This window comes from Papaver somniferum, unplaced genomic scaffold, assembly GCF_003573695.1.
Source record: "Papaver somniferum cultivar HN1 unplaced genomic scaffold, ASM357369v1 unplaced-scaffold_133, whole genome shotgun sequence".
Classification (NCBI taxonomy): domain Eukaryota; kingdom Viridiplantae; phylum Streptophyta; class Magnoliopsida; order Ranunculales; family Papaveraceae; genus Papaver; species Papaver somniferum.
Genome location: NW_020622492.1, coordinates 10,404,074 through 10,417,594, shown reverse-complemented (window position 1 = coordinate 10,417,594; position 13,521 = coordinate 10,404,074). Strand labels below are relative to the sequence as shown.

General features: G+C 35.6%; 1 long non-coding RNA gene across 6 annotated transcripts; it reads right to left on the bottom strand.

Annotated features, from left to right (window-relative positions):
* Positions 1-925: 925 nt before the first annotated feature.
* Positions 926-4,723, bottom strand: LOC113333735. 6 transcript variants are annotated; one of them, XR_003352285.1, is made up of 8 exons: positions 4,463-4,723; positions 3,556-3,656; positions 2,527-2,875; positions 2,254-2,396; positions 1,941-2,178; positions 1,546-1,693; positions 1,370-1,464; positions 926-1,230 (listed from the first exon to the last, which is right to left on the bottom strand). It is a non-coding gene; the product is annotated as an uncharacterized LOC113333735 (long non-coding RNA). The 6 variants fall into 6 exon arrangements; XR_003352288.1 differs by lacking the exon at positions 4,463-4,723 and having other exon boundaries at positions 2,527-2,569; positions 2,669-2,875; positions 3,556-4,452; XR_003352287.1 differs by lacking the exon at positions 4,463-4,723 and adding an exon at positions 4,042-4,452.
* Positions 4,724-13,521: the final 8,798 nt, after the last annotated feature.

Sequence of the window (13,521 nt, the reverse complement as noted above, 5' to 3'; positions counted from 1 at the left end):
ACTCCACACGGTTACACTGAGGACTCACACATACAATCCACACAGATTTAATTCTAATATCTAACACCCTCCCACAAGTGCAGAGTCTATGCAGGAGCAGAGACACTGAGCTTGAGTCTTAGAGCTGAAAAACGAGTAGTAGAAAGACCTTTCGTGAAGATATCTGCCAAATGATCCTGTGTAGATAGAAACCGCACAACTAAAGCTTTTGAAGCTACCAATTCTCTCACAAAGTGAAAAGCTATTTCAATATGTTTCATTCTATTATGAAAGATTGGGTTAGTTGTCAAGTAAGTAGCCCCCATGTTGTTACACCATAACACATGAACTCTTGGAGAAGGAAAATGTAATTCACCAAGAAGAGATTGAATCCATACTAAATCTGAGGTAGCATCAGCTAAGGCACGATATTTTGCCTCAGTACTTGATATGGAGACTTTTTTTTGTTTTCTAGAACACCATGAAATTAGATTAGGTCCAAGAAAGATTGCTAAACCACCGGTACACTACACCAAATTCTGGGATTAGAAACAGAATTTAGCCGTAACTAAAATGGGTTATAACGGCGCTCCCTGTTTCAAAAAGGGGTTTTACATTCTTTTGTAACGGCAATGTGGCCGTTACGAATTTTGTGTTGTAACGGCCTTTGTAACAGGTTATTGCCGTTACTACGTGGCGAGTCGAACAGGCAAAAGCCTATACGAAATTTTTGTAACTACACAGTCGTAACATGTAAAAGCCGTTACGAATGTTTCGGTAACAACAAAGAAAAATACTGCTGATCAACATTGACCGGGTCAAAATTAGTCAATAATGACCAATTTTGACCAGGTCAATATGACCGGCAGTTCTTTTCTGCCGGAAAAGAGCCATAATTCCAAAGGAACCAGCATACACCTTTCAATCCATTCATCATCCATATTCAACAATATTCCATTCAATTTATATCAAATGTTCACTCGATTCATATCAAAAAAGAATACAAATTCTTGGAAGTACCAAAAAAGTTCTAAGGGAACAGATAAAGATAAAAACTTCACAAGTTGAGTTCATTCTCACTTAAATCATTATAGGTTCATTCCTATATCCTAAGGGAATACAAATTCTCTGTATCACAAATATCATGAACATATTTTGTAACTAAGCATACCATGAGAGTGGATAGGTTATCTTTGTTCGCCCTCAGCTGCTTTCTTTAAGACCAGACAAGAGCATTTCTTCTTTAAGTGCCTGCAAGTGTCAAAAGAAACATGTAAGCTGCGGGTAAGCAAAAACATGCATGATGTACAACAAACCAATTCGCATTATGCAAAGAAAATGCACAAACAAGTAAGACTGCAAACATCACCAGCAAACATCACTCAATTACCTGTTTAGATTCTTTTGAGCATCCTCACCTATCGCTAACCATTTTGGTTGCAGTTTTGGATGAAGCAGAAAGAGCTTGTTTTTCGGCAACTTCAGCTGCATCCGTGCGCAGCTAATTAGCAAAGAGAGAAAACAATGCTGGAGGAAAGAAAGAAAGACATTTGACCAGGTATGTACCTTCCATGCATGATGAAGCATCTCATAGTGTTGAGAAACTTTCTTATGGAACTCAAGCTGCTCATATCTCTCACCTCCATAATCAATTGAAGAAATCACTTGCTAGATTTTCTTCCACAGCATCTTTCTTAACATTTTTCTTCTGTGCCTGTATATTACCACAAAAGTCATAACAAATTCAATTCCATAAACGAAAAATCCCAAAGACATTAAGACAATCTATCTAAACATTACAGAAACATATTACCAAGATTGAAGTCACTTAAAAATCTCCCCATAACATAACAAATATATGATGGTTTTTTCTGACATACGAAAACATGATGCAGGGATGATAAACTTGCACAAATCTCATTTCTGCAATTTTAGCTAGATATCCAGAGTGAGGCGAGTACCCATCAACAGTAGATAAAGAGGGACCACCAAGCTCACCAAATCCAATCAACTTACCACAATTAAACCCCCTCTTTACTTGATCCGCTGATTTTTCACTTTGCTCGCTATGTCTCTCATCTGGCTCCTAATTGAACCATATGCTCTAGCAGCACCACCCTTTAGAACAAACTGGTGATATATCGCAGCAAAAGTAGCACCTATGAAAGGTCCGAACCAAAAGATCCCCTGCACCACAACCTATTCAGGCAAACATTAATTACTTAAATAAATTGTTGAAACATAACTTGATTCAATCGTATTAGTTAACCATACCATGTCTTCCCATGCCTTCTCTTTGTTGTAGACAACAACAGCTCCAAAACTTCTAGCGGGATTTATACCGGTTTCCGTAATTGGAATATAGTAGCTAAGTGAACCATGAACACAGCAAACCAAATTGGAAGAGGTGCCAAAATCTAATTTTGAACAACAATTCAGAAAAATTAGTACATAATTAAGGAGTTAATTAAGAAATTCAAAAAGTACATGTCACTGATTAATTGGCTAATTCAAAACTGTGATATAATCAGTAGAGACAGTGCTTACTGTGGATAATGAGAGTCTCTAGCATTTCTCTTAGAATCAGTGGCTGAAAAAACATTATAAACAAGAAATAGAGAAACACTAATTAAGCAATTATGATCTTTATTTACCTAGAATTTACATGTGAACAACCAAAGCAGAATACCATGGACACACGGCAGAACATGCAACAAATCATTTCAGCTTCAACTCAATCCTAAGTAACCCAACCACCATCACCTCCAGTATCAATAGTTCACCTCCAACGAGAGAAGGTCCAGCAACTATCACCAAAGCTACCGAGATAGACAACCGCCACCCATAAACAGCTGCAGAACCACCAGCTTCACCATCAAATTATCACCAACGACAGCTGCAAGAAAAATATCATCAAACACACACCTGAACACAATCTCTACGTTCAACCATCCACCATGATAAAGTTAACAAAGTTGAGATACCTTGACTTCAAAATGAAAACTGCCAGACATTTATCCCATCCACAAAAGATATTTATCTAAATTTCACTAAATCACCCATCCATGCTTTTGTAGTTTTGTTCCTTTCTCTAACATAATGATACACAAATCAAACACTACAAGTGAATGAAGCACTTACCATTACATTTCTATATATGCAACCAACCCACTGCCAACATACCATGTTTGCTATATGCATACAAAAGTATCCTTTGTCACTAATCAAGAGAACTGACGGCTTTTTAGAAATCAAATGATACATTATTTAAGTGTATATAGTTCCTTGTACCTTAACTACTTAGTAATTAATTAGGACTACAGTAGTTGATTGGTGTGCTATATATTCTGTCGTAGAAAAAATGTACAAACAATGGAGCACTAGTTAAGTCCACGCTAAGTCATAAGAAAGTGGGAAGGGCTATATTATTCCCTTTCAATTTTCTGTGGCATGAGATCTATTGCCAAATGATCATTAATAGCATAACATATCAAAATTAACTAGAACATCAAAACATTAGTCAAATTCAATTCTATTAATGTATTTGCAAAAGCACAATGGATAATTGAACCTTACCCTTCTTTCAAACTTTTTATCAAACATTTGATGTGAATTTTTATTCGTGTTGTGAGATGTGTTCTACCTTGTCGCATTAAGCTCCTCATGTATCTTCTAAGCTGTTGGTCAAGGAACCAACCAAAAGAAATATTCAAGCTTGTCAACAAGGCTACTCCATAGTATCGCAGAAATGAAACGTTTAAAGTAGAATCACTTTCTCAAGTTAACCATGGAAAGAAAACAGAATTCATTTCAGACTAAGCACCCTCCCAAATTAATAAATGTGCTCATACAAATGAATATAGATATTAGAAAAACATAACATCTGAACATTAAGTAAAATGATAATAGTTCCATCCACATCCAGAATCACATAATGGTCTCTACGATTTTAATACGTATCAACTTCTTAGTCTCATAGAAATCCAAACCAGAACTTGCATCAAAGGATGGCATGTATATATAATGAAATGTGACAGAAAAATATATTAAAATACTACTCACCATCTTGCAAAGGAATAAGTCATCAGTGGCATTACACGTTTTGAAACCACACTATTAGAACTAAATAGAATGTATAATCAGACTCTTTATGGCCATATGTTTTACCATCCAATAAAGTGAAACCTAATAAGAGCAGTTTTCATCAGAAAAAAAAATGACAAGGAAATCAAAATTGAATACAGAATTAAAACCCTAGACAAATCTCAGTTCTATAAGCACCAATACCCAAATTTAACTTGTTAGGACTACGATTATATACTGAAAAATAAAAAATAAAACACAATTATGTTCAATAGATCTTTAAAATACAAAACTGAGAATCGAAATCATTAAAAGAGATAAGATTAAGAATACCTAGAAAAATTAAGAGCTAAATCATCCTAAATCAACTTACCATTAGGGAAACCCTAAATCAACTTACCATTTCTGCTGAGTTGAATCAACATTTGATTTAACAGCACCACCATGAATCACCAAGGATCTCAACATATCCATCATCTTCTCATGATTTCTTCACCTCAAGAATAAACCCTAACCCTCTCTCCATGATTCATCACCTCACACAGAGAACCTAAAACTCCTACTTGTTCTCCTTCATACATCAACAATTACACCATCACCCTTATTATTTATACAGATTTATTCTCCGTTTTCCTATAATCAATAATCAGAAAGCGCCGGAGAGAATAAGAGAAAAGAGAGAGAGAAGAAAAATGAGTGAATGGTCGAGAGATGAGAGGAAATACCTAAGGATGAGGAGGGGAAGAAACATCCTCTAGTTCATTTTGGGTGGGGTGGGAATAAAAAATGCGCGTGTGGTTGGCACACGCACAAAATGCAAGTGTTACGACCCAGGTATGATGAAGCGTGTGGCTGACACGCCTATAAAAAATCGTAACGGCTGCCCTCTGTTACGAAATTTGTAACGGTTCACTACAATTACGATATTTTGTAACTGCCATTAACGGGAATTTTGTAACGGCTGAAAATCCGTTACGAATTGCTGTTACTAATCTGTGAATTTGGTGTAGTGGTAGATCTTTTGTCAGTGATGTCACCTGCCCAATCAGCATCAGAGTAGGCCTGTAGCTGTAGAGAAGTAGCTCTTTTAAACTGTAAGCCATAAGATGGTGTACCAAGTAGGTATCTCAAAATTCTTTTAACAGTTGTCCAGTCTGCAATAGAAGGATGTTGCATCTTTTGACAAGCCTTGTTAACAGCAAATGCAATATCTGGTGTGGCAGAGCTTTTGGCATACTGAAGTGCACTAGGATCTTCAAATGCAGCTGAAGCAACAACAGTGGAAGTATGAAATGGTGTGGCAGAGCTTTTGGCATTGGTCATCTTGGTTTTTACAAGCAAATTTGTGATATACTGCTGTTGAGATAACAACACACCTGCAGGATTCTTGACATCCTGAATGCCTGGGAAAAAGTGTAACTCCTCCAAATCTTTGATTTCAAATTCCTATCTCAGTGCAGCAATCAAAGAATTTATAGCAGCTGGAGAATTCCCTGTTACTAAGATATCATCAACATATATCAGAATATAAATGACTGAAGAAGATGTTACTCTGAAAAAGAGAGAAGTATCAGTCTTAGAAGAAGAAAATCCATTGTTGAAGAGAAAGGTACTCAATCTCTCAAACCAAGCTCTAGGAGCTTGTTTCAGTCCATAGAGGGATTTCTTGAGCTGACATACATGATGAGGAAAAAGTTTATCAGCATATCCTTGTGGTTGGACCATATAAACATCCTCAGACAAGTGACCATGCAAAAAAGCATTCTTGACATCCAACTGTCGAATCTGCCATTGCTTGTGAAGAGAAATAGACAGAATGATTCTTACAGTTGTTGGCTTAACTACAGGACTAAATGTGTCCTGATAGTCAATACCCTCCACTTGATTGTAGCCCTTGGCAACAAGTCTGTTTTTGTACCTTTCAATGGATCCATCAGCCATTCTTTTGATCCTAAAAATCCATTTGCAGCCTATAACATTATATCCTGTAGCATTAGCAACTAATTTCCAAGTGCCATTTTGAAGTAGTGCATTGATTTCTTCATCCATAGCAGCTCTCCAGTTTGGATCTTTACAGGATTCAGTGTAGCATGTTGGAACAGTTATATCTTCACAAACTGATTGAACTTCAGATGCATATATTCGTGCTTTGGGTTTGACAATTCCCATTTTGCCTCTTGTATCCATTGGATGTGCATTAATAACCTCGGAAACAGGTGGTGCAGATGTAAAAGGAGTTACTGAAGCAGTCTCTGAAGTGGATGGTGGCACAATATCTTCATTTGAAATAGCAGGCAAGCTAGCAGAGGATAAGTCATGTGCAGATGCAGGTGCAGAAGTAACATACATAGTTGGTAGTATAGCACCAGTTGGCTCATTAGTGAAAAAAGAAGCATAGGGAAATTTTCCTTCATCAAACCTAACATCTCTTGAAATTATAATCTTGTTGGTGTTAGGATTGAAGAACCTATATCCTTTGTGCAGGTGACTGTATCCAAGAAATATACATTGAACTGATCTAGGTTCCAATTTATGATGATTAAAGTTTCCGAAACAGGGTTAACATGCACATCCAAATGTGTGTAAAAATAAGTAATCTGGTTTGAGATGAAACAGACATTCTAATGGAGATAAGTGATCAAGTTTGGGTGCTGGTAATCTGTTGATTAGAAAGTTAGCAGTTTCAAATGCATAGGACCAAAAGGATAAGGGTAAAGATGCATGATAAAGTAGAGCCAAACCAGTTTCAACTATATGTCTGTGTTTTCTATCAGCTGTGCCATTTTGAGCATGAGGACAAGAAACTCTATGTCCTATGCCACAGGAATCAAGATAAGTAGAGACATTTCTGTATTCTCTTCCCCAATCTGATTGAACAAATTTGATCTTTCTAGTAAGCTGATTTTCAACAAGATTCTTGAATTTAATAAAAGTTGGGAGAACTTAAGATTTATAAGCAAGGGGATACAACCATGTAAATCCGCTAAAAGAGTCAATAAAGGACACATAATACTTGTACCCATTCACAGAACATAATGGGGAGACCCAAACATCTGAGTAAACTAAGTCTAGAGGACCAGTTACATTATTAGATAAACTAGTAGGATAGGGAAGAACATGACTCTTAGCTGACTGACAAGAAGGACAGAGTGTGGAAGATAAATGAGAATCAATAACCTCATTGACTGATGACAGCACATGCTTGAGAGTCTTGTAGGCTGGATGACCAAGTTTATTATACCAATTTGCTGATGAAAATAAGACAGAGGAAAAAGCTTGCTTGAGATGAGCAGATGTGAACTCCATATGATATAAGCCATCTTTGACAGGACCATGAAGAAGTATATTGTTGGTGACCAAATCCTTGATAAGAAATTTGTCAGAATAAAACTCAAAATAACAATTGTTCTCCTTAGTAAGTTGAAGTACAGAGATCAAATTCTTGGTAATTGAGGGTACATGAAGAACATTAGAGATAGTGAATTTAGCAGAGTCATTATGTATGATAAAAGAGACAACATGAGTTATGGTCAAACCTGAGCCATTGCCAACTCTCACTTGATCAGAACCTTGGTATTCAGAATGCAGATTAAGATTGGACAAGTCTAAAGTGATATGATGTGTAGCTCCTGAATCAGGGATCCAACCAGAAGAGGAAGAAGAAACACCAGAATCATCATGATATGCAGCAAATGCTTCAGGTTCAGGATACCAAGAATCATCATAATCATCACCATATGATTCAGAGTAAGTATAGCAAGATTGCATCATTTTGTTGTCACTAGGTGCATATCTGTACCTACACTGTGGAGCTAGATGACCAGGTTTCTTGCAAAGTTGACACTCTATGAAGTTGTTGTTTCTTGGAGGAGGAAAGAAATTGTTGTAAGAGCCTTGAGAGCTAAAATTTCTTCCACCATTCCTTTCACCTCTGAAATTTCCTCTAAATCTACCACGATTTCCTCTAAAATTTCCTCTAAAATTTCCTCTAAAAGTAGAACTGCCAGATCTTCCAAAATTAGGTGGTTGAGAAGAGTCATACCAAGATTGATTACCATAGAAAGGTGCACCAGATTGATGTGGATAATCATTGTGTGTAGGAGTGTTGTGTGGATAGGCATTAGAGTTATGGTAATGGTGATCAAATTGAGATGATGGTGGTGAAGGTTTTTGTTGGTGTGTCACATTGGCAGAGGCAGCAGTGAGATCCAATTTGGAATCAGAAGTAATTCTAGCTTCTTCAGACAACAATAAGCCTAAAAGTTCTGATGAAGTGATGAGGTTATCATTTTTAAGTTGTTGAGTGCACACAGAGGTTTTGAAAGCATTATACTCACACGGCAAACCGTGTAGGATATGATTTACCAAATCTTCATCAGAAATCGATCTACCAATTTGAGCTAATTGATGTGAGATGGAACGAGCTTTGTTGAAATAAACTAAAATCGAGTCTGAACTCTTTGTTAAGCCAATCAAATCAGTTTTAAGATGTAACAAACGATATTTAGTAGAGGAATTATAATTTTGTTCCAAACGATTCCAGATCTCATGAGAGAAAGTGCAATCAATGACTTGAGAATGAATTTCTTCAGTACAAGCAGAAAATAGAACAGAGTCTTGATTTACCCAATAAACACAAGACGGATTTGAAACAAATTCATTATAAGGATCATTGTCGACGAAGTCTGAAGCATAGACGATTTTGACACCAGCAGGAGATGTTTTCCGAACATATTTCACAGGACAGTGAAACGATCCATCAACAAATTAAAAGAGATCATAGCTTCGTAATAACAGAACGATTTGAGATTTCCAGAGAGGGTGGTTGTTTGCAGATAATTTCGATGGAGGTTTGAATGTTAATGGGATATGTTTGAAAGAATTGGCCATTGAAAACGATAATCGAAGGTGAATTAGTAATTGAAATTGGAGAAGAATTTAGGGTTATGAAATTAAATCTGATACCATGTTGGAAGATACAATGTCGTCAGACAATCTCCACTAGTTTTTCATTGATTCAAAATCATTCTTCTTACAGACTCAATACAAATCTCTCTCTTTTAAACACCTGAATTTAATTGACTGGTTTAGCAGGTAACCAATACAAAACTAACGGTCACTCACCAAACATTAATTGACACCTGAAAGTTACTCACACACGCAATCCATACAGTTACACTGAGGACTCACACATACAATCCATACATATTTAATTCTAATATCTAACAGTATGCAATTACCCAACAATTGAATTTTTTGGCGAAAACAGAATTTGTAACTAAACTTTTTACAGAAATTATCTACAGTTCTGAAATTGTCTACAGAATTATGACCTTCTAACAGTTCACAAATTTTCTTATTATTATCGAGCATCAAAATGTCAATAAGGCTATGGTTATTTCAATCATTGGCTACATACATGACAAAGAGTATACATGGTAATGATACCTTTCTTTTATGTCAATCACCTCATTAATGGAAAGGTTCACGGTGACCTTGGTGGCATCGTGAAGGACAAAGAGTACTTGCCTGATCAAACCTACAGGATGAAATAACATAAGTTGCTAAGCCAGGGGATTAAAGTTTAGTACAACGAAAAAGTATATGGGATGATTTACCTTGATATTTTCTGACAACGGGAAGCAAAGGATCGAATTTTCATATTAGGCTGTTTAGTACCACCCAATGTAGTTCATCACACTGATGAAGACACGAATATTATTTGCTCAAGTCAGTGCACAGATTTAGACCGAATAATAGTAACATACTTATGTATGTTAACCAAATCAACAGACCCCAATTTATTCTTATGAACTAAAACTTGTGAACATGTCCAACGGTTAGTGTCAAGTAAACTTTGGATTTAAAAAAAAATAGTAGTGAGATAGTTGTTTAAAACAGTTCTACAGAGTGGGACATTGCAGTCCACAAAAAAAAAAAGAACGTAACAAAAAAGAAGAAGAAGGTATTAGCGATGAGTGGATGCAAATAGCAAATTACAACTGACAAAGGATGGTCTGAGCCCTGGGGACCAAGATTATATTTTCCTTCTTCATAAATTAGTTAAAATATTAGTTGGGCTTAAGAAAAAATCGAAATTCTACTTTGATGGTGGGCAGTTAAAAATACACAAAAGAAATAACAGTTTGCATGTATTGATAAGTAAAAGACGTCTATATTATAAGGGATAATGGTGTTTTTCCTTATCGACGGATATCTACAGTTTAGACATATAAAAGACGGTCCAGATTTAGCGATTTACATTTTGGAGACACAAAAGATGGTTTAGATGGATCCACCAATATGTGTTTTGCGAGATCTGCATTTTAACCACACAAAGAACAACGGTCCAGATTGAGCGTCTTGAAACAATGAACGCATGGAACCAAGTCAATGTCACAGGCGTTTCTTAATCTCCGGCAATCAATGGAATTGAACCACCAATATGTGTTTTGCGAGATCTGCATTTTAACCACACAAAGAACAACGGTCCAGATTGAGCGTCTTGAAACAATGAACGCATGGAACCAAGTCAATGTCACAGTCGTTTCTTAATCTCCGGAAATCAATGGAATTGAATTACATTTATAGTATACATACCGTATTTTCTTCTTCACAAATCAATTGAATCTCAATTACATGAGCAGATTATCCCAGGTACCCTCACCCATGACTTAATTTCTTTTGCCCAGTTTTTGTTTTACTCATTTGGATTATAATTTTTTGAAACTAATGATTTTCTTTTTTTATGAACAGATCATATAACTCTTAGATCGTGTTTAAGAATTGACTAAAACATTTCTATTATTTTCTGCAAGTTTCCAGTCGCATTTAGCTTGGGTTGTCGTTTAGCCTAATTGCTAAGGTTTTTAATTTTCTATTAGCTAGGTATTATCTTTGATTTTCCGGTGAGGAAATTCTTGAAGCTAATTTTATCCAAATAGTTTTGATCTTATTTTTATATAAAGGATATTACTGTTTATCATTTATGGGTTCATAAGCTGCGGATTGAGTTAGACTTTGATTATCGTGTTAAAATTTATGGTTTTACAGAAAACAACGACAACTATTAAGAAAATTTGGTGAAACATGTTTGAAACCGAAGGGTTAACAACTATTAAGGCTTTCGTGATATTAAGCCCATTCCTACTACAGAATCGATAATTGGATTAACTTAAGCAAGTTAAGATCTTCATCTCCTAAGGTTTCAGTTAGTAAGTAATAGCATGTTTCTGCAAAAATGGTCAAGATATTGTTCTCTAATTTTTTTCACTCTTAGGTATGTAAGCTATTTAAGGTAACTTCCTTTTGATGTTTGGATGTCGGGATGTTCGTGAGCTTACATTGTTCAGTAATTATTTCAAGGAAAAGGCATCGTGACATATCTTATGTGAGAAATTTTTATCAAGTTAATTGTATTGTGAGAATCCAAATATGATCTAATTGCATATTCAACGAAGTTCTATTCACAATAGAGGTACAAAGCAGGAAAAGGAACAGTTGTGCTAGCGATGGTAATCACCAGATACTTTGTTTCATTCGCTTCTTTATTTTGCCAAATATAATGCCATATTTGTATTTCCTATGAAAAACTTTAAGCAGTTTTCTTCGCGGATCTATGAACCCTGACCAAAAACTTCAAGGTGCTAGCAAAGTATATGAAGACAACTCCAAACGGTGTAAACTGTAGATCGTTTTCTGATAGAAAACATATAAGTAAAATATTTCAGGTGACCCAGACCTTTTTGTATATATGCTGCTTATTTTTATTTGAATTTACTAACCAAAGGTGATGCTAACATTGTCGAGAGTATATGCAAGAAAAGAAAAAAGATCAAATTATGCATATATATCTTCATCTGCTGGACTTGGGGACTCCTTAAAGATTGTTAGTTAGTATTTTATGACACCCATGCATACATCCTTGCTCCACTTTCTCTTTGTATATCTGCCCATCCCTGAGTTGTTTGTTGGAGTCTTACATGATGCTTATTTGTTGGTATGAAATCTTAAATAGTTTCTGTTGTTAGCTGGCGTATGGGTCTAACTATTTTCTCCTCATTTGGGTTTAATATTGGTTAATAAAATGATACATTGTTTTGTTACCTTTTGGACTCTTTAGTTTTAAATTCCTTAGATTTTTCTCCTTTTGTCACTATGTCTAATATGCAATCATTGTAATATTGGTGATTATTTCCTAGAAATATTAGAGAATTATTATGTATGTTTGTTCACATTTTTCTTCCATTTACCAAGTTCCTACTGAATAGTTAATTTTTAAATTTAAATTTGAATGCCAAAAGAAAACTTAAGACTGGGTTCAAATACATTATCTAATACACATACATCAAAGTACCGAAACTTAATGGATATCTTGGCCAACTAGGAGTGTTTTCCCAATATGTGATTGCGCATTTATGCTACGCTTAATTTGTGAACTTATGTATGTTTATCCTTTTTTGCAGTATGTTGAGGATATAGTTTGTAGATCATCTGCGGCCAAAATCTCACGAGAGTGGATGGAATTGTCTTGGTTGCCGTGTTTGTTGTACGACCCTCAATAAAGTAGTGGAAGATGAATGTTATATAGGTTAACCTCCTTAACAAATTTACCTGATTATATGGAGCCTGTTTAGAAGGAAGACTATACCTGTACAAAAGCTACATAGTTTCATATTGATATAAGGTTGCTCTCTTCTTTTAGTCAATTCATAAAGACGAAGTGTAAATATTGTGGTTTAGAATGTGTAAAGGTTTCATAGGTAGTTGACATTGTGGTTTGGAACTATTTCATCAACTTGCATTAAGTTATTTGTGTACTTGATGGATGCAGATTATCTTTTATGAGAAATGAGTTGAAACTCACAGTTAAGGGGGTCGGGGTGATGGATCGATGATCAAAATTAAGCATTTAAGGGATAAGTAAGTTGCATATACTTGGTCCTTCACCCATATTTGTTCGCACTTCTTATCGTATTTCAAATTCTTTCCAACTGTACATTTTCGTAGGACCACCAACTTTATTAGATTCAATAGTTATCAAATTTAACCACATCAACATTTAGTCATTGCCTAGGCTCATATGATTTAAGTACCACATACATAGGTGCTCGCACAGTGACAGCCTAGACAAATCTACTTTAAGCACAGATGGATGGCACAACTACAGCGTTTCTAACTCAAGTAGGAAAGTAGTGTGTTTGATTCATACCGGTCCATTCCTCTAATTCTTCGAAGTTTGAACTTTTGACTGATTCTTAACCTTCATTTATAATATGCATAGCGGCGCCAATAAGTTCTTTTCTTAGGTAGAACTGCTTTAAAAACTACCTGACCTATGAATCACTGTGATACTTATTGAATTGTTAACTACCAAAACAAGAACATTTTACACCTTTTTGATGATTTTGTGATTTTTAATTTGTATGGGCAAGGATTCTTAACAGCACAATGATGGTC